The sequence below is a fragment of the Chiloscyllium punctatum genome, chromosome 36 (assembly GCF_047496795.1).
Source record: "Chiloscyllium punctatum isolate Juve2018m chromosome 36, sChiPun1.3, whole genome shotgun sequence".
Taxonomy (NCBI): domain Eukaryota; kingdom Metazoa; phylum Chordata; class Chondrichthyes; order Orectolobiformes; family Hemiscylliidae; genus Chiloscyllium; species Chiloscyllium punctatum.
Window position 1 is genome coordinate 39,325,631 of NC_092774.1, and position 21,953 is coordinate 39,347,583.

General features: G+C 47.2%; 3 non-coding genes across 3 annotated transcripts; 2 read left to right on the forward strand and 1 right to left on the reverse strand.

Annotated features, from left to right (window-relative positions):
* Window positions 1-5,193: 5,193 nt before the first annotated feature.
* trnae-uuc (transfer RNA glutamic acid (anticodon UUC)) lies at window positions 5,194-5,265 on the reverse strand. Its single transcript has one exon. It is a non-coding gene; the product is annotated as a tRNA-Glu (tRNA).
* An 11,377-nt stretch (window positions 5,266-16,642) lies between these two features.
* On the forward strand, window positions 16,643-16,716 carry trnan-guu (transfer RNA asparagine (anticodon GUU)). Its single transcript has one exon. It is a non-coding gene; the product is annotated as a tRNA-Asn (tRNA).
* A 4,043-nt stretch (window positions 16,717-20,759) lies between these two features.
* trnae-cuc (transfer RNA glutamic acid (anticodon CUC)) lies at window positions 20,760-20,831 on the forward strand. The gene has a single exon. It is a non-coding gene; the product is annotated as a tRNA-Glu (tRNA).
* The last annotated feature ends 1,122 nt before the right edge of the window (window positions 20,832-21,953 follow it).

Below are 21,953 nucleotides of genomic sequence, written 5' to 3' on the forward strand. Positions count from 1 at the left end.
TCCCGCAGAGGGTGATGCATGTACGGCATGAGCTGCTGGAGTAAGTGATGGAGGCTGGATAATTACAGCATTTAAAATGGATCTGGATGTGTATATGAATAGGAAGGTTTTATGGGGATATGCTGGCATATGGGACGAGATTAGGTTAGGATATCTGGGCTGCATGGACAAGTTGGACTGAAGGGTCTGTTTCCATGCTGTACATCTGTGTCACTCTGTGAGACTCCATGGGATTCTCTCGGAGAAAGTGAGGACTGCAGATGCTGGAGATCAGAGCTGAAAATGTGTTGCTGGAAAAGCGCAGCAGGTCAGGCAGCATCCAAGAAGCAGGAGAATCGACGTTTCGGGCATGAGCCCTTCTTTAGGAATTTTTATGTATAAACTATAAACATTCCATTAGTTAAATATTGTGAAGTGTGAAGCCACTGTTTTCGTCCCCAAGTTCGACCTGAGCTCCCCCCTCCCCCATCCCAGTAACTCTGTTGACAGCCTTCATGTCACATTTAAAACTAGGATCAATAGATTCGTTGTCAGTCGGGGGATGAGCAGTTACAGGAAAAGGGCAGGAAAATGCATGTGGAGAATGTCAGATCAGCCACAATCCTATTGAATGGAGAAGCAGGCTCAAGGGGTTGAATGGCATTTTCCTGTTCCTATTTCTTATGGTTCCCGAGCCCTTACTTCTGAAACAGCGTCCTGGCTTCAGTATGTGCCTTTACCGAGAGTGCTGATGTTCCCTTGTGTAATATCAACAACTTAGCAGCTGCTGAAACCTCTTGCTCCTTTGTTACCTCTCAACACAATAAGCCAATGTGTTCAGGGGAGGTGATGGCCGACTTTATTGTCACCAGACTATTCACCCAGGTAATGTTCTGACTTGGGTTCAAAACCTGTCACGGCAGATGGTGGAATCTGCATTCAATATAAATCTGGAATTAAGAGTCTAACAATAAAACTGTTGTGGTTTGTCGTAAAAACGTATCTGGTTTCCTGCTGCGAAACGTGATCTGATCTGATCTACATGTGATTTCAGATCCACTGTCAGCTGATTGAATCTTCACTGCCCTTTCAGTCAATTCTGAAAACTAACCTTTTTTAACTATGATGTTGCCAGAATGATTGAAAGACGGCATAGGCTGGGACTTTTTTTGACTGGCGAGTAGAAGGTTGAGGGTGGAGGTTATGGAGGTTTATGAAGTCATGAGGGATAAAGATAAGTTGAATAACCAGTGTCTTTTCCCGAAGGGTAGGGACATTTAAAATTTGGGAGTATATTTTTAAGATGAGAGGGAAAAGATTTAAAAAGGACAGAAGGTGGCAACGATTTTTACATTGAAGGTGGTTCGTGTGTAGAATGAACTGTCAGAGGAAGTGCTGGATGCAGGTCATGTTACAATATTTAAAATTATTTGGATAAGTACATGTGAGTCAAACACAGGCAAGTGGGTCTAATCTTCCCCCAGATATTCAAAGGGACAGCCAGTCAGAGGGGGGCAGGGCCACGCCTATCGTTGTTGTGTGGCATGTGTGACAGCTGCAACAAGACGTCGCAACTCCTGTGCTCAATGCTCTGACCAATGAAAGCAAGCATGCCAAAAGCCTTCTTCACCACCCTGCCTACCCACGACTCTATTTTCTAGAAGCTAATAACCCGCAACCCTAGATCGCTCTCAGTTCTGGTCCCCTTGGTGTTCTGACTTCTGACTTCTTCAACTCTGGATTTATGTTGAACTTGATGGGATACTTTGTCCAACTCAGCATTTGTAAACAGTATCGCTCGGAGGGATTCATTTGAAACTTTTGAGGAGGTGAGCTCAACAAGATTGAACTATTCAAAGTTACTTGGACTCTATTTTAAAGTTACATCAGGACCAGTAGTCAGAGACACGTACAGCATGGAAACAGGCACTTCGATCCAACTTGTCCATGCTGACCTGATATTCTAAATTAATCTAGTCCCATTTGACAGCACCTGACCCATATACTCTGGCAGCTCATTTCATATATATACCACCCTCTGCAAGAAGAAGTTGTCCATTTAATAGATTTTGCCTCTTAACCGAAACCTCTGCCCTCGAGTTCTGGACTCCCCCATCCCAGGGAAAAGCCCTTGTCTATTACCCTGTCCATGCCTCTCATGATTTTGTAACCTCTATTAGGTCACTCCTCTGCCTCTGATGATCCAGTGAAAACAGTCCCAGACGATGCAGCCTCTCCCTGTAGCTCAAATCCTCCAAACCCCTGCAATATTCCCGTAAATCGTTTCTCATAGAGTAGTCAACGTTTCAGTCCTGAAGAAGGGTTAATACCCAAAACGCTGACTACTCCACATTCTGGTGCTGCCTGGCTTGCTGTATTCTCCCAACCTCCTGCTTCGGCATGCAGTATGTAGTGGCTTAGTGTTTTCCACTTCATCCTCATCGTGCCGGGGGCCCAGGTTTGATTGCAGCCTTGGGTGACTGTATGTGAGGAGTTTGCACTTTCTCCCAGCGTCTGCGTGGGTTTTCTCTGGGTGATAATGTTTTCTTCCATACACCAAAGATGTGCATGTCTTTGGCCATGCTTCCTTGCCCGTAGAGGTAGTTACATTAGGCAGAGGGAAATGGGTCTGGATGGGTTACTCTTCGGAGTGTCGGTGTGGACTTGTTGGGACAAATGGCCTGTTTTCACACTGAAGCTAATCTCATCTGCGCTACTTTTGTCACTAACGAATGACAGAGTAGACTCGACGGGCCGAATGGCTTAACGTCTGCTCCGATGGTCTTGCGGTCTTAGGTTTCTCTGGATCATTTCATTTGGCAATGAGCAGTACCAGGCTCATTGAGCAGCAATGTTCACTGAAAGCAAAGCTCAAAGTATGGTTGAACTCCTACAATGTGGAAACAGGTCCTTCAGCCCAACACATCTGCACTGATCTTCTGAAGAGTAACCCAGTCAGATCCATTTTCCTACCCTCCCTAAATTGCACACAGACCCCAAAGGGTGGAATTATTCCTGGGTCCTGGTGCCATGAGGCAGCAGTGCAACTCTGAGCCACCATGGGGTTGTGGTTGTGGGGTGTAGGGGACACAATTGCAGTCCAGCAGAAAACAAAACAACCCATCTACTCTCCCACTGCACCCACTGTCAGGACTGGCAGGATGTTCAGTCCTGGGGGGGGTGACCCAAAGCAACGTCACCCGTGGGTTCTGATTGCTGGGAGCGTTGGTGCCCCTGCTGGTGCTTCCGCAAGTTGCAAGAAAATATGAACCTCTTCCCACACTCGGGCGAGCTGAAGGGCCTCTCCCCAGTGTGGACACGCAGGTGCTTCAGCAGGGCGGAGGAATTGCTGAAGGTCTTCCCGCACTCAGGGCAGCAGAATGGCCTCCCCCCCTCCGACACCGCTCTCCGCCCCCACAACCCTCCCCCTGGGTGGATTGGTTGGTGCTTCAGCAGTGTGGAGGAGCGGGTAAAGCCCTTCCCACACCCCGGGCAGGACAACGGCTTCTCCCCGGTGTGGACGGACTAGTTTCTTAGCAGGGCGCAGGAATTGCTGAAGGCCTTCCTGCACTTAGGGCAACTGAGCGACATCTCATCGATGTGGACCTATCAATGGGCCATCACGTCGGAAGAAAGAGCAAAGCCCTCCCTGAGCTCTGGGCAGAAGAACGGCCTCTCCTCAGTGTGGACCCACTGGTGTCTCTGCAGGTGGGAAGAACTGCTGAAGGCCATCTCGCACTTGGGGCCAGAGAACAGCCTTCCCCAGTGTGGACCAACTGGTGCGTCAGCAGGGCAGAGGCCTCCCGCACTCAGGGGAGCAGAAGGGCTTCTTCCCCTCTGTTTGCCCATTACTGCTTCAGAACCCTTTCAAATTTCACAATATCGTTCTGAGAGGAGGGAGACCAGAATTGCACACAATATTCCAAAAGTGGTCTAACCAATGTCCCGTACAGCCACAATATAACTTCCCAACTCCAATACTCAGTCAGAAGATTGCAAAAGCTTTCAAAACCCACAAAAAACAAACAGGAAAGAATGGAGGGAAAAATCGAATGTTTGAGAGTCAGCTTGGAAGCATCAATGAGAAATCGGCGTACTGGGTTTATTGGGTACCCATTCTCCTTAAATACACTATATACGTATTTCTCTTCTGTTCTTCATAGTTTCTCTGTGCTGCAGTGTGTAGTGGCTGGTTGAAATAATGTCCTGATGCAGCTTCGTTTGTGTGTGTTGGGATGATTGCTTCTGTGGTTAAGTATTTGGTTTGTGTGTGTTGTTTTTCTGTAGATGCTAGTTTGAAGCTCCCCATTGACTGTTTGCTCTACTGTGACATCTAGGAATGGCACTTTGTTGTTGTTCTCCTTCTCTTCAAACCAGGAGCCCCCCTCAGGCCATAGTCTCACGACTTGGAACATCAATATACAGACTTGTCAAAGGCCTCCGTAGAAGGCTAAAACACCAAGTCGAAGATTCACACAACTCTATTTACTCCATCCAAGAATTCCTGAACACCAAAGACACTAAGATCGAAGAGAATGGAATAATGATGTCCTTTGACATAACAGCCCTGTTCAATCCATTAACATCAACGTAGCCAAAGAAAACTGAAGACACTACTCGAACAACCAAAGACACAAACACAGCATCAACTTCATCAGCAAAGATAGCACTGTCAACTTCATGGAACTGTGCCTTACCACCCACTTCATATTCAGTAACAAGCCCTACAAACAAATCAACGAAACACCCATGGAACCACCAATATTAGTATTCCTAGCAGAAGCAATAATGCAGAGACTCGAACAAACAGCCCTTTCGATGATCCAACCCAAACTTTGGGTCCCCTACAGCAATGACACTTTTGTCATCAAAAAATGAAACAAATTAGAGGAAACCTACAACACCATCAACAATATCCTGACTGGCATAAAATTCACAAAAGAGGAGAACAACAACAAAGTGCCATTTCTACATGTCACAGTAGAGTGAACAGTCAATGGTAAATTCAAAACAGCGTCTACAGGAAAACAACGCACGCGAACCAAGAAATTAACGACAGAAGCAATCATCCCTACACATGCAAACAAATCTGAATCAGGACACTATTTCAACGAGCCATGGCACACAGCTGCACCGAGGAACGACGAAGATCAACAAATAAACGAGCCGAGTATTTTAGAAGCACGGGCAACGTAGGAAACCCCTGAAAACTGCTTCCCTGACCGGGAATCGAACCGGGGCCATGGCGGTGAAAGCGCCGAATCCTAACCACTAGACCACCAGGGAGACACAAGCAAACGCTGACAGCTCTACCAAAAGTTTCTTCCCTGCCCGGAAATCAAATCTGGGCCACGGTCGTGAGAAGGCGTTCACCTGTGTATCCAACAATGTCATTTCTTGTATCCATTGCTCCTGATGCGGTCTCCTCTACATTGGGGAGACTGGAGACTCCTCGCAGTGCCAAGTCACAGCGCTTGAGGGAACATCTCCCTCCCCACCTATCCGCTCCACCCTACTCTCTGGCCTGTCACCTCCATCCCCACCCCCATTCACCTATTGTACTCTTTGCTACCTTTGGCCCAGCAACACCCGATTTATCTTTCCACACTGGAGGCGTCCTGCCTTAATTCCTGATTAAGGCCTTTTACCCGAAACGTCGATTTTACTACTCCTCGGAGGCTGTCTGACCTGCTGTACTTTTCCAGCACCACTCTGATCTAAACTCTGGTTTCCAGCATCTGCAGTCCTCACTTTTGACTCACCAATAAACTCAGTGTGACGATTTCACATCAACAAACGGACACAAGCAGACACAACGTCGACAGAAACACTAACCACATTACTTTACATTAAAGACATCTGTGAAATGATGTCAAGACAACTCAATCCTCTCAGCATCATGGTCGCCCACAAACCTACCAACACACTTAAACAGCGGCTAATGAACCTGAAACACCCGATACAAACACCCAGCGAACGAATGTTATTTAAAAAATACCATACAAGGATATATATACATGAACTCTGCCGCACAGTTCTCTGAGGCAAGAAATGCTGGGATGAGATAATGAAGATTATTTCAGCCAAGACGAATCGGCACTGACTGGACAGCCATTTAAAATCAACGCTGTCAGCCCAGGATGGAAGACCCGAAGGGATGAACAGTTTTCTTATTTCCTGAAGATTTACAAAGCTGAGACTGGGTTTTGGTGTTTGTTCCCTTTCCACTCCCAGGAGCCGCAGTGGTTGGGGCGGTGAGTTGGGGAAAGTGACATGTGCCCGTGAGCAGCGTGTGTGGCTACTTCAGCTTCCCCTCCTCTGACAGCGCTATGACTTTACTCTGATGTTCTCAGGGGCACTTCCCGACGCGAGACAGTGAAGAGTCTCGTTCCTGCAGATCAGCAATTCAAACCATATGCCGGCATCAGGACAATGCGAAAGATTAATTGGGGTGTGTGAAGAAGCTGTGAGCTACATTTCAAACAGGTAGGTGGAGTCAGATGCGTCATCCATTGCGCCCCGTCACTGTGCGGACCTGACGCCGCCATGCTGCAGAGTTCTGACGTTAACACGGACATGCGCAGCATTGGGAACATTCACAAGAGGAACAGCCAAAGATAATCACCGTCACTGCTTCCCTTCCATAGTCCCAACTTTGTGAAGCACTATCTTTCACTGGCAAATAAAACACATTAATCCTCAGGTGCCGACTTCACTTCGATCACGACTTCACACCCCAAACTGTTCTCGTCTCATTTCCAAATACTTGGCTCAGAGCTTCAAAAAATGTTCTGTGGGTATCTGATTGTTCCACCCTGTCAGGCAGTGGGTTGCAGATTCCCGACCAGGCCCAATGTGATTGAAATATTTCAACTCCTCCACTGAGTTGCATCTTTAAACAAATCGTGGAGCAATCTCCCTTTCCTTTTTACGACATTTCTCAACTGTAGTCGGCAGGGTTCACACCTGCGTGGGGAAAGCGCAATGGATTTCATCTCCATCGCACTCACCAATCGGCCCATCAATACAGAACCACACTGACAGCTTCATTTCCCAGGTCTCTCTGCCTGTGGAGCTGAGAAAGAGGGAATCATTACAGAGTTTGATTGAATCCAATCACTTCGCAATATTCGAAATGGTTAAATATCTGCAAATGGCGGGTCTGGGTGTTTCATCACGAAAGATGACGTGGACCTAGTCAGCAGGTTACCACCCTGGGCGGGGAGCCCCACAGGATCTCTACACCAACACGTTAACTGTTCGGCGACAACTACACGCCCAAAGTTGTGGTCTAAACTTTCTCATGGAAGAGTTCTAACAGGAAAGGTGAGTATTGGGCTTGTCCTGTCCGCGCCATAACCCCAACGGTTCCTGCTCCCCTGGATTTGATCAGGACAGAGGAGGCTGATGGGAGATCGAATTGAACTAAACACATTGATAGAGATAGGGCGGGTGGGAAGGATCCATTCCCATGCGTAGAGAGATTAATAATCAGGACCGAAAATAAGGAGCCACTTCAAGAAATTTGGGGTTCATTCAGCAAAGCTAATGTAGAACTGTTCACAGAAAATTGTGATGAAAGTCTCTCGAGTTATTTTGACGAGAAGTGTTGATGATGCTAATACAATCGATAGGATGAACGTAGATTGGTCAATGTATTTGGTGACAGTTCTGTTCTAGCCCTGTGAGGGAAACCTGGATCTGAAGGAGCATAAGGGACATTAACAACATCGATCTGAAATTGGACACGTGACAAGGAACAGAGCCATCATTAACAGTTGGCTTTTGAACTGGAGAGGGTTTCTCGTGAAATTAGCTTGAGGCTTGAGGTATGCAAGGTCAAGATAATTTAGGTAAAACACGGAAACGCTATCCTCATTAGCAGACAGTGAAAGGATTACAAGACACAAATTAAACATTTTCGACAAGTGATACAGGGAATTGGGAAGATAAGTATTATAAACTGTGAACAGCAAAGTTCTGGAGCACAACACTTACATTCAAAGACCGAAAACATCCAGGTCCTGATTAATCAGATTGCATTGTGGTGCTTTTTTGCAAAACATCCACTTGCAATGTCCTACAAAAGGTTGACAAAACCCATCGCTGTCAGCCCAGGATAGAAAATCCGAAGGGATGAACGTTTGCTGATTTTCTGAAGATTCACAGAGCTTAGACTGGGTTTTGGTGATTGTTTCTTTTCAACTCCCAGGAGCCGCAGTGGTTGAGGCGTTGAGTTGGGGAGAATAAAATGTGCCCGTGAGCAGCGTGTGGGGCTATTTCAGCTTTTCCTCATCTGACTGCGCTGTGAGTTGACTCAGATGTTCTCAGGGACATGTACTGACGCGAGACAGTGAAAGTATACTCATTCCCGCAGGTCGGGAATTCAAACCGTATGCCGGCTTCAGGACAATGAGAAAGATTAATTGGGGTGTGTGAAGAAGCTGTGAGCTGCATTTCAAACAGATAGGTGGAGTTTGGTGCGCCAGGCCCTGTGCGCATCTAACGCCACCATGCTGCAGATTTCTGACATTAACACGAACATGCGCAGCAATGGGAACATTCACAATGTGAACAACCAAAGATAATCACCGTCACTGATTCCCTTCCACAGGCCCAACTTTGTGAAGCAGTATCTTTCACAGGCAAAGGAAACACCCTTGTCCTCAGGTGCCTGCTTCATTTCGATCACGATTTCAAGCACCTCACTGTTCTAGTCTCATTTCCAAACACTTTGCTCATAGCCTCCAAAGAAGCTCTGCGGGTATCTGCTTGTTCCACCTGAACAGGCAGTGGGTTGCAGATTCCCACCAGTCCCAATTTGAGTGAAATATTTTTCCCCCTCCACTGATTTGAATCTTAAAGAAGAAGCCGGGGAGCAAGCTCCCTTTCTTTTCGACGACATTTCTCATTTTGTACTCGGCAGGGTTCACACCTGCTTGGGGAAACCGCAATGGATTTCATGTACATCGCATTAACCACTCGGCCCACGAATACAGAACCACACTGACAGCTTGACTTCCCAGGTTTGTCTGCCTGTGGAGCTGAGAAAGAGTGAATCATCGCAGAGTTTGTTTGAATCCAATCACTTCGCAGTGATTCGAAAGGGTTAAATATCTGCACATGGTGTTTGCAGATATTTCGGTGTTTCTCCCGAAAAGATGAAATGAACGTTCAGTGAGAAATTGCAGGAGGAACTGAGAAGGTCAGGCAACATCTGTGGAAAGTGAATCGGAGGCAACATTTCAGAATTTTGTTTTCTCCGACAGGTACTGTCAAACCTGCCGAGTTTCTCTTTTGGTCTCATCTTCTCAGCATACGCAGTCCCTTACGTGAGACATTCAGTCAATTCGAAACCCCTTTTGGAGAAGATTTCCGTTTGGGGAACATTTTCCTGACTCCATTAAAAGCGCACAGCATCGAAGCCAAAGGAGAACAGCGACCACCCCGCCCCTCAGTGGGCTCGAACCACCAACCTTTCGGTGAACAGCCGAACATGCTGACCAATTGCGCCACAGAGACAGGCGCTGACGTGGACTGCACCATCGCCTCGTGATTTTATAATTCAGACTCCCCGTCTAGAATTACAATTGTCGTCTATCAGTTTTACTTTTTTATAATCAAGCCTGGGAGATGTGTTGTGGAGATACCGGGGACAGTCTGCAGACACATCCATGTCACGAGGAACTAGCTTTCTTACTCCGGGGCCGTCGCCCTTCCAGCCTTTCAGTGTTTTGCCTGTTCCCGAGTTCTCTCATTGGCTCGGAGGGGAGAAGGGGTTTGAATTCCTGATGTGCAGGAACGACAATTCTTTCAATGTCTCAGATCAGTTCATGTGCCGAGAACATCAGAGTCAACCTCCCGGCCTCTTCAACAAGGGGACGGTGTCTGGACTGTCGGACAGGTCATCTTTCATTCTCCTCTAAATCCGCTTCCCAACGAGTTTCTAAACGTTCACAAAGCTGGAGACTGGGATTTCTGTTTTGCTTCATGAACATTTGAACATTTTTCCATTTTCTAACTGACAATGTTTTGCCAAAATCGCTTCCCAATTGTACACCTTGCCTCATGTCCAGGGATGAGGAATTTACATTTTGGGCGGACATTCCCAAGGTGGAGAATGTTCGCTTTGGAGTAAAGAAGGATAAATTGAGATTTCCTGGGGCTGTTGGTCAAGATGGGAGAAGAAGCGGTGGGAATGGGCAGATTAATGTTCAGAAGAACCAATTGCCACTGACCAGAGTCAGTTACCAGAGGACAGGGATTGAAGTTCTTGAATGAAAAGCAGCACTTGTGACTAATAAACACAGAGAATACTGCAGAATGTCAACAGGTCGAGCAGCATCTGTGGAAAGGGAAACAGAGCTGACGTTGTGAGTCTGGTACGTTGTTTGTTCAGAACCCGAGTTTCCTGCATGGCAATCAATTCCCAGACATGAGAAAACGGGACTTTATTGAGACGGGTTTTGTGAAGTTTGAGGGATAATGCAACCAACAGGAAGTCATTTAAAATCGCCAGCGAAGAAAGCAGAGCCAGCAGGTTACCACCCTGGGTGGGGGAGCCCCAAAGGATCTCTACGCCAACACCTTAAGTGTTCGGCCACAACTACACGCCCAAAGTAGAGGTCTAAACTTTCTCATGGAATTGTTCTAACAGGAAAGGTGAGTATTCGGATTGTCCTGTCCGAGCCATAGCCCCAACGTTTCCTGTTCCCCTGGATTTGATCAGGACAGCGGAAGCTGATGGGAGATCGAATTGAACTGCACACATTGATGAGAGATCGAGCGGGTGGGAAGGTTCCATTCCCATGCGTAGAGAGATTAATAATCAGGACCGAAAATAAGGAGCCACTTCAAGAAGTATGGGGTACATTCAGCAAAGCTAATGTAGAACTGTTCACAGAAAATTGTGATGAAAGTCTCTCGAGTTATTTTGATGAGAAGTGTTGATGATGCTAATACAATCGATAGGATGAACGTAGATTGGTAAATGTATTTGGTGACAGTCCTGTTCTCGCCCTGTGAGCGAAACCTGGATCTGAAGGAGTATAAGGAACATTAACAACATCGATCTGAAATTCGACACGTGACAAGAAACAGAGCCAATCATTAACTTTTGAACTGGAGAAGGTTTCTTGTGAAATTAGCTTGAGGCTTGAGGTATGCAAGGTCAAGATATTTTAAGTAAAACACGGAAACGCTATCCTCATTAGCAGACAGTGAAAGGATTACAAGACACAAATTAAACATTTTCGACAAGTGATACAGGGAACTGGGAAGATAAGTATTATAAACTGTGAACAGCAAAGTTCTGGAGCACAACACTTACATTCAAAGACCGAAAACATCCAGGTCCTGATTATTCAGATTGCATTGTGGTGCGTTTTTGCAAAACATCCACTTGCAATGTCCTACAAAAGAGTGACAAAACCCATCCCTGTCAGCCCAGGATAGAAAATCCGAAGGGATGAACGTTTGCTGATTTTCTGAAGATTCACAGAGCTTAGACTGGGTTTTGGTGATTGTTTCTTTTCAACTCCCAGGAGCCGCAGTGGTTGAGGCGTTGAGTTGGGGAGAATAAAATGTGCCCGTGAGCAGCATGTGGGGCTATTTCAGCTTCCCCTCATCTGACTGCGCTGTGAGTTGACTCCGATGTTCTCAGGGACATTTACTGACGCGAGACAGTGAAAGGATTCTCATTCCCGCAGATCGGGAATTCAAACCGTATGCCGGCTTCAGGACAATGAGAAGAATAATTGGGGTATGTGAAGAAGCTGTGAGCTGCATTTCAAACAGGTAGGTGGAGTCAGATGCATTATCCATTGCGCCCCTGCCCTGTGCGTATCTAACGCCACCATGCTGCAGAGTTCTGACGTTAACACGGACATGCGCAGCAATGGGAACATTCACAAGGTGAACAACCAAAGATAATCACCGTCACTGATTCCCTTCCACAGGCCCAACTTTGTGAAGCAGTATATTTCACTGGCAAAGGAAACACCCTTGTCGTCAGGTGCCTGCTTCATTTCGATCACGATTTCAAGCACCTCACTGTTCTAGTCTCATTTCCAAACACTTTGCTCATAGCCTCCAAAGAAGCCCTGCGGGTATCGGCTTGCTCCACCCGAACAGGCAGTGGGTTGCAGATTCCCACCAGTCCCAATTTGAGTGAAATATTTTTCCCCCTCCACTGATTTGAATCTTAAAGAAGAAGCCGGGGAGCAAGCTCCCTTTCTTTTCGACGACATTTCTCATTTTTTACTCGGCAGGGTTCACACCTGCGTGGGGAAACCGCAATGGATTTCATGTACATCGCATTAACCACTCGGCCCACGAATACAGAACCACACTGACAGCTTGACTTCCCAGGTCTGTCTGCCTATGGAGCTGAGAAAGAGTGAATCATCGCAGAGTTTGTTTGAATCCAATCACTTCACAGTGATTCAAAAGGGTTAAATATCGGCACATGGTGTTTGCAGATATTTCGGTGTTTCACCCCAAAAGATGAAATGAACTTTCAGTAAAAAACAAAACTAGAAATTGCAGGAGGAACTGAGAAGGTCAGGCAACGTCTGTGGAAAGAGAATCAGAGACAACATTTCAGAATTTTGTTTTCTTCGACAGGTACTGTCAAACCTACCGAGTTTCTCTTTTGGTCTCGGCTTCTCAGTATCCGCAGTCCCTTTCCGTTTGGGGAACATTTTCCTGACCTCATTAAAAGCGCACAGCTTCGCAGCTGCGGCGTCTGTGAGCTTGTGGCGCAACGGTGGCGCGTCTGGCTCGATTTCTGAAAGTTGCATGTTCGGATCTTGATAAGCTCCACAACAGCAGCTCCTTATATTTCAAATCACGGAAGGAGTACTTTGACTCCGTATATCGGTTGAGCCAAATCTTCCCCTTTGCGTCTAATGAATCTGCCTCTTTGTCGGTGTCAGTTAGGGATTTACTGACCCCAATAACACCCTGTACGAAAGCATTCTTCCTCATGTCACTTTTGGTTCTTTTCCTCATGACTTTAAAACTCTGCCGAATCGTTGCCGATCCTTTCAGGCGTGGGAACATTTTGACGACATTACTTTCTCTGTCTGGACTTCGCATGACTTGAAAAGCTTCAATCGGGCCAGATTTCAAACTTCTGTACTCCGAAGAGAGCTCTCCCAAATTTCCAATCGACCCTCATCGCTGACATCCCTCAACCACTGCACCACTGCGTCAACCAAATTAAATTGTTTTCTTTCTAAAGTTTTCTCTGACACCGGAGTGACCAGTGACAAGCATTGCCCTCCTGAAAATAGGATACAGAGAGCAGGTGACCCCTCAGAGGTTGTCACCTCAACTGTGCACATTGGGCCAGTATATCATTGTGAAATATTTAAGTCGAAGCTTTTTTGGGAAGCCGATGAGAATGCAAGGTGCAGAACAGAGCGCCGTTATACAGGAAAGCTGCGAAAGACGACGTTGAATGAACAGGAGAAAGTGGTCTCCCTGTTGGGTTCTGGCCCCAACACATCCCTCAAACACTGCATCACTCACGTCAACTTATTCAACGCTATCTCCAATCATTCCACTTCGCTGCTTTCTGTCCCATTGGTCCTCCAGGGAGCGCAACCTCGTTTTACGAAGGTGCTTTTTGAGGAAATTAAACAGGCGCTTTCGCACAAATCATGAAACCCGGGATCTCTCGCACGTCTGCGTCGACGAAGACCCAAAGCAAGAATCATACCCCTAGACCAACGGGCCACACGGTTGGTACGCCGGCGTCCCTGCCCCCGCACTACCTCTTGAACCAGCTGAGTCTTGCTCAGAGTAAAGTCCAGTTGACATTGAACAGGCTGGGGCTGTTTTCTCTGGAACGTCAGAGGTTGAAGGGTGACTTTATGGAGGTTTACAAAATTATGAGGGGCATGGATAGGATAAATCGGCAAAGTCTTTTCCCTGGGGTCGGGGAGTCAAGAACTAGAGGGCATAGGTTAAGGGTGAGAGGGGAAAGATATAAAAAAGATCTAAGGGGCAACTTTTTCACGCAGGAGGTGGTGCGTGTGTGGAATGAGCTGCCAGAGAAAGTGGCGGAGACTGGTACAATTGCAACATTTAAGAGGCGTTTGGATGGATATATGAATAGGAAGGGTTTGGAGGTATATGGGCCGGGTGCTGGCAGCTGGGACGAGATTGGGGTGGGATATCTGGTCGGCATGGATGGGTTGGACCGAAGGGTCTGTTTCTATGCTGTACATCTCTATGACTGTATGAACAGCTGCTTCTCATTCTGTCTCTCTGCTGCCGTTTGCCCGTCCCCAGGAACCGGGCCCTCTCTACTGGCAGAAAATTAACCCGTTTTCTTTCTAAACTTTTCTCTGACACCGGAGTGACCAGTGACAAGTATTGCCCTCCTCAACATAGGGTACAGAAAACAGGAGAAGACCCCGCAGACCTCCACGGGTGTGTCATCTCAACTCTGCATACTGGGCCTGTGTATCAATGTGAAATATTTACGTCGAAGTTTTTTGGGAAGCAGATGAGAAGGCGAGGTGCACAACAGTGCGCCGTTATCGGGAAAGCTGCTAAACTCGACATTGAGTGAATAGGGAAGATGGTTTCCCTTCTGGGTTATGCTCTCATCACACACCGGCAGACATATCGCTGACGAGCAAATATTAACTCTGTCTAAATTGCCACATTCTGTTTTTACGAACCGTGATTTCACTCAGAAGAACAATTTACCTGCTCCCTCCTGAATATCCTTCCAGGCTCGAACGTACCTTCCAGGTGAAGCAGCACTTTACCTGCACATTTGCCGCAACCTAGTCTACTGCATTCGCTGCTCACAGCGTCGTTTCCCCAATTGGAGCATGGAGTATAAACTGGGTGTCTGCTTCGCAGAACATCTCGGTTCTACCCGCGAAAAAAGGCCCTGAGCTTCTGCTTTCCTACCACTTTAACACGCCACCATGTTCCCTGGCCAACATCTCTGTCTCAGGCTTGCAGCAGTGTTCCAGCAAAGCTCAGCTCCAGATGGAAGAACAACGCCTCATATTCCACTTCAAAACCCTACAGCCCTCCGGTCTTCAAGATCGAGTTCCATGACTTTAGGGCCTGAAATCCCCCATGTCCTTGACCCCTACCACACACATACGAGCCCTTGTTATCACATAGTCTGCTATGACACACTACTTATTGTTAGTCACTAACGGTCTCCATTAACAGTTATTCACCCTCCCACACGGATCGTTATTCACTCCTTTGTCCCTCCTATTGTTCTCTCTCTGAGCTGGCGGGAAAGAGAGCAATGTACACTGGAGACTCGGAGCCAGCTGAAACTTGGTCAGTGTGAAATACATTCCACTTTGCTCCAAGAATTGCAAGCAGCAAAGAGTTTGCAGAAGATCTGCTTGTCATTCTGTCCACGGGATGCGGTTTCCGACATACGGATCATCTTGTCATTCACGTCGGAACGGACTTGGCGAACTCCTGCAGGGAAGGCACGAAACCACAAGGTATGCGTTTCAATGTTATCAGTTCATTGGCATCTCAGAGAAGTGGTTTTGTGATTCAGTTCATAGGAAACCGACGAAGAACAGGAGAAGACCACTCAGACCTCCAAAAGCACCTCACTTGAACGGTTTGAAAGGCAAGGTGCTAAACAAACCGAGTACCATCGCAAATGCAAGTCGCTCAAGGAGGCACTGAACAAGACCAGAGGACGGTTTCGATCCATCGACCTCTGGGCTATGGGCCCAGCACGCTACCGCTGCGCCACTCTGCTCCGACGCACAACGGGCCGCTTCACAGGTCCCTTCAGCCTTTCGTCTGGCGCGTGGCATGCACGCTCGAGACTGATGTCAAAGATCTTCACTGCTGTCGTCTTATATGGTGTTGCGCAGACGTATGCAGGCTGTGTAAATATCAACTTTTTCTAACTTCCCACACTCTCTTGTGATTTCACTCTGAATAGACGCCATGCGGCCCACCTTCGCTCTGCTGGGTCGACACAGTAAGTAAACGTGGGTCTCTATCCGTATCATTCTCTTGCCTTCTCCATGTAATTCTGCACATTGTTACTTTAAACATGACCACCGAATTCCCGTTTGCGTCCAATGAATCTGCCTCTTTGTCAGTGTCAGTTCGGGATTTACTGACCCCTCAGGTTGTCACCTCAACTGTGCACATTGGGCCAGTACATCATTGTGAAATATTTATGTCGAAGCTTTTTTTGGGAAGCGGACGTCAAGGCAAGGTGCAGAACAAAGCGGGAAAGCTGCTAAAGACGACGTTGAATGAATAGGAGAGAATGGTCTCTCTTTTGCGTTATGGTCCCAACACGCACCCGTTGTGCCATTCTCCTGCATTGCCCGGCAGTTTTTCCAGAGAAGTATTCAGCTTTTCATCTGGCGTGTGGCAGGCACGAGAAAAATCAGGAAGAGGCAAAACACTGAAAGGCTCGAAGGGCGATGGCCCCGGTGGTGGAGAGCTCATTCCTCGTGACATGGATGTACCTGCAGATGGTGGGATCAGGCTGTCCCCATGTCTCCACAATGTATGTCCAAGGCTTTATTATAGAAAAGTAAAACTGATAGAAAACAATGGCAATTTTGGGCGGGGCGGTTTGAATTATGAATTGATTAGTAGGTTCCTCAAAGACACTGTGCAAACAGCTCTTGGACCTGTCTCTGTGGCGCAATTGGTCAGCGCGTTCGGCTGTTAACCGAAAGGTTGGTGGTTCCAGACCACCCAGGGACGGCGTGCTCCTTGTTCTCGTTCCTACTGCTTTCTTGCCTGCGAAAGTGCACGTTTTTAATGGTGTCAGGAAAATGTTTCCCAAACGGAAATCTGTTCCACTGAGGCAGCACAAAGGGGTTTCTGAATTGATTGAATTTCTAACATAAATGACTGCGGATGCTGAGAATCCGAGACAGAAAGCGAAACTGCTGGAGAAACTCAGCAGGTTTGGCTGGACCTGGATGAGGCAAAAAACGAATTCTGAAATGTTGTCTCTGATTCTCTTTCCACGGATGCTGCCTGACCTGCTGAGTTGCTCCTGAAATTTCTGGTTTTGTTTTTAACTGAACGTCCATTTCATCTTTCGGGATGAAACACCCAGACTCGCCATTTGCAGATATTTAACCCTTTCGAAACCTGAGAAGTGATTGAATTCAAACAAACTCTGCAAGGATTCACTTTTTCTCAGCTCCACAGGCAGAGAGACCTGGGAAATGAAGCTGCCAGTGTGGTTCTGTATTGGTGGGCCGAGTGGTGAATGCGATGGACATGAAATCCATTGCGGTTTCCCCACGCAGGTGTGAACCCTGCCGACTACAGTTGAGAAACGACGTCAAAAAGAAACGGAGATTGCTCCACGGTTTTTTTAAAGATGCAAATCAGTGGAGGGGTTGAAGTATTTCAATCACATTGGGACTGGTCGGGAATTTGTAGCCCACTGCCTGTCAGGGTGGAACAAGCAGATACCCACAGAGCTGCTATTGAGGCGATGAGCCAAGAGTTTGGAAATGAGATCGAACAGTGAGGGGCGTGAAGTCGTAATCGAAGTTAAGCAGGTACCTGAGGACAAAGGTGTTTTAGTTGCCAGTGAAAGATACTGCTTCACAAAATTGGGACTATGGAAGGGAATCAGTGACGGTGATTATCTTTGGCTGTTACTCTTGTGAATGTTCCCATTGCTGCGCATGTCCGTGTTAACGTCAGAACTCTGCAGCATGGCGGCGTCAGATCCGCACAGTGACAGGGGGGCAATGGATGATGCATCTGACTCCACCTACCTGTTTGAAATGCAGCTCACAGCTTCTTCACACACCCAATTAATCTTTCTCATTGTCCTGAAGCCGGCATACGGTTTGAATTCTCCTGCATTGCCCGGCAGTTTTTCCAGAGAAGTATTCAGCTTTTCATCTGGCGTGTGGCAGGCACGAGAAAAATCAGGAAGAGGCAAAACACTGAAAGGCTCGAAGGGCGATGGCCCCGGTGGTGGAGAGCTCATTCCTCGTGACATGGATGTACCTGCAGATGGTGGGATCAGGCTGTCCCCATGTCTCCACAATGTATGTCCAAGGCTTTATTATAGAAAAGTAAAGCTGATAGAAAACAATGGTAATTTTGGGCGGGGCGGTTTGAATTATGAATTGATTAGTAGGTTCCTCAAAGACACTGTGCAAACAGCTCTTGGACCTGTCTCTGTTGCGCAATTGGTCAGCGCGTTCGGCTGTTAACCGAAAGGTTGGTGGTTCCAGACCACCCAGGGACGGCGTGCTCCTTGTTCTCGTTCCTACTGCTTTCTTGCCTGCGAAAGTGCACGTTTTTAATGGTGTCAGGAAAATGTTTCCCAAACGGAAATCTGTTCCACTGAGGCAGCACAAAGGGGTTTCTGAATTGATTGAATTTCTAACATAAATGACTGCGGATGCTGAGAATCCGAGACAGAAAGCGAAACTGCTGGAGAAACTCAGCAGGTTTGGCTGGACCTGGATGAGGCAAAAAACGAATTCTGAAATGTTGTCTCTGATTCTCTTTCCACGGATGCTGCCTGACCTGCTGAGTTGCTCCTGAAATTTCTGGTTTTGTTTTTAACTGAACGTCCATTTCATCTTTCGGGATGAAACACCCAGACTCGCCATTTGCAGATATTTAACCCTTTCGAAACCTGAGAAGTGATTGAATTCAAACAAACTCTGCAAGGATTCACTTTTTCTCAGCTCCACAGGCAGAGAGACCTGGGAAATGAAGCTGCCAGTGTGGTTCTGTATTGGTGGGCCGAGTGGTGAATGCGATGGACATGAAATCCATTGCGGTTTCCCCACGCAGGTGTGAACCCTGCCGACTACAGTTGAGAAACGACGTCAAAAAGAAACGGAGATTGCTCCACGGTTTTTTTAAAGATGCAAATCAGTGGAGGGGTTGAAGTATTTCAATCACATTGGGACTGGTCGGGAATTTGTAGCCCACTGCCTGTCAGGGTGGAACAAGCAGATACCCACAGAGCTGCTATTGAGGCGATGAGCCAAGAGTTTGGAAATGAGATCGAACAGTGAGGGGCGTGAAGTCGTAATCGAAGTTAAGCAGGTACCTGAGGACAAAGGTGTTTTAGTTGCCAGTGAAAGATACTGCTTCACAAAGTTGGGACTATGGAAGGGAATCAGTGACGGTGATTATCTTTGGCTGTTACTCTTGTGAATGTTCCCATTGCTGCGCATGTCCGTGTTAACGTCAGAACTCTGCAGCATGGCGGCGTCAGATCCGCACAGTGACAGGGGGGCAATGGATGATGCATCTGACTCCACCTACCTGTTTGAAATGCAGCTCACAGCTTCTTCACACACCCAATTAATCTTTCTCATTGTCCTGAAGCCGGCATACGGTTTGAATTCCGAACTGCGGGAATGAGACTCTTTTCACTGTGTCGCGTCAGTAAGTGTCCCTGAGAACATCTGAGTCAAGTCACAGCGCTGTCAGAGGAGGGGGAGCTGAAATAGCCCCACACGCTGCTCACGGGCACATTTCACTTTCCCCAACACACCGCCCCAACCACTGCGGCTCCTGGGAGTGGAAAAGGAACAAGCACCAAAACCCAGTCTCAGCTTTGTAAATCTTCAGGAAATAAGAAAACTGTACATACCTTCGGGTCTTCCATCCTGGGCTGACAGTGTTGATTTTAAATGGCTGTCCAGTCAGTGTCGATTCGTTTTGGCTGAAAAAATCTTCCTTATCTCATCCCAGCATTTCTTGCCACAGAAAACTGCGCGGCAGAGTTCATGTATATATTTCCTTGTATGGTATTTTGTAAATTACATCCGTTTGCTGGTTGTTTTTATCGGGTATTTCAGGTACATTAGCCGCTGCTTAAGTGTGTTGGTATATGTGTGGGCTACCATGATGCTGAGAGGGTTGAGTTGTCTGGACATCATTTCCCAGATGTCTTTAATGTAAAGTAATGTGGCTAGGGTTTCTGCAGACGTTGTGTCTGCTTGTGTCAGTTTGTTGATGTGAAATCGGTACACTGGGTTTATTGGGTCGGCAAAAGTGAGGACTGCAGATGCTGGAAACCAAAGTTTAGATCTGAGTGGTGCTAGAAAAGCACAGCAAGTCAGACAGCTTCCGAGGAGCAGGAAAATCGATGTTTCGGGCAAAAGCCCTTCATCAGGAATAGAGGCAGGACCCCTCCAGGGTGGAGAGATAAATTGGGGGTGGGGTGTGCGGGGCCAAAGGTAGCAAAAAGTACAATCAGTGAATGGGGGAGGGGATGGAGGTGACAGATCAGAGAGGAGGGTGGAGCGGATAGGTGGGGAGGGAGATTGGCAGGTAGTACAGGTCATGAGGTCAGCGCTGAGCTGGAAGGTTGGAATTGAGGTCAGGTGGAGGGAGGGGAAATGAGGAATCTGATGAAGTCCATATTGATGGCCTACGGTTGAATTTACCCCAAGCGGAAGATGAGGCGTTCATCCTCCAGGCATCGAGTGGGGAGGGAGCGGCGATGAAGGAGGCCCAGGACCTGCATGTCCTCGGCAGAGTGGGAGGGGGTTTGAAATGTTGGGCCATAGGGCAATGGGGTTGATTGGTGCTGGTGTCCTGTAGATGTTCCCTCAAGCGTTGTGACTTGACTCTGCGAAGAGTCTCCAGTCTCCCCAATGTAGAGGAGACCGCATCGGGGGCAATGGATACAACAAATGACATTGTTGGATACACAGGTGAAAGCCTTCGACCGACCACGGCCCGGATTCGATTTCCGGTCAGGGAAGAAATTTTCAGTAGAGCTATCAGGCTGTGCATGTATCTCCCTGGTAGTCTAGTGGTTAGGATTCGGCGCTCTCACCGCCGCGGCCCGGGTTCGATTCCCGGTCAGGGAAACCGTTTTCTTGGGGTTTATCGGCTACCCGTTCTTCTGAAACACTCTGTGAGGTTGTTTATTGATCTTCGTCGTTCCTGGGTGCTGCAGTGAATCGTGGCTCGTTAAAATCGTGTCCTGATTCAGATTTCTTTGTATGTGTAGTGGTGATTGCTTCTGTTGTTAAGTTCTTGGTTCGCATGCGTTGTTTTCCTGTAGACGCTGTTTTGAATATACCATTGACTGTTCGCTCCACTGTGACATCTAGAAATGGCACTTTGTTGTTGTTCTCCTCTTTTGTGAATTTTATGCCAGTAAGGATATTGTTGATGGTGTTGTAGGATTCCTCTAATTTGTTTCATTTTTTGATGACAAAAGTGTCATCGCTGCAGCGGACTCAAAGTTTGGGTTGGATCGTTGGAAGGGCTGTTTGTTCGAGTCTCTGCATTATTGCTTCTGCTAGGAATCCTGATGCTGGTGGTTTCATGGGTATTTCGTTGATTTGTTTGTAGGGCTTGTTATTGAATATGAAGTGGGTGGTAAGGCACAGTTCCACGAGCTTGACAGTGCTATCTTTGCTGATGAAGTTGATGCTGTGTTTGTGTCTTTAGTTCTTCGAGTAGTGTCTTCAGTTTTCTTTGGTCACGTTGATGTTAATGGATGTGAACAGGGCTGTTATGTCAAAGTACAACATTATTCCATCCTCTTCTATCTCAGTGTCTTTGCTGTTCAGGAATTCTTGGATGGAGTGAATGGAGTGGAGTGAATCTTCGACGAGGTGTTTTTGCCTTCAGTGGAGGCCTTTGACTAGTCTGTATATTGGTGTTCCAAGTCGTGAGATTATGGTCTAAGGGGGGGCTCCTGGTTTGAAGGGGAGGAGAACAACAACAATGTGGCATTTCTTAATGTCACAGTGGAGCAAACAGTCAATGGGGAATTTCAAACTGGCATCTACTGAAAAACAACGCACACAAACCAAATACTTTACTGCAGAACCTGTCATCCCAACACCCACAAATGAAGCTGCATCAGGACATTATTTCAACGAGCCACTACACACTGCAGCACAGAGAAACTACGAACAGCACAAGAGAAATACGTATATACTGTATTTAAGGAGAACGGATCCCCAATAAACCCCCTC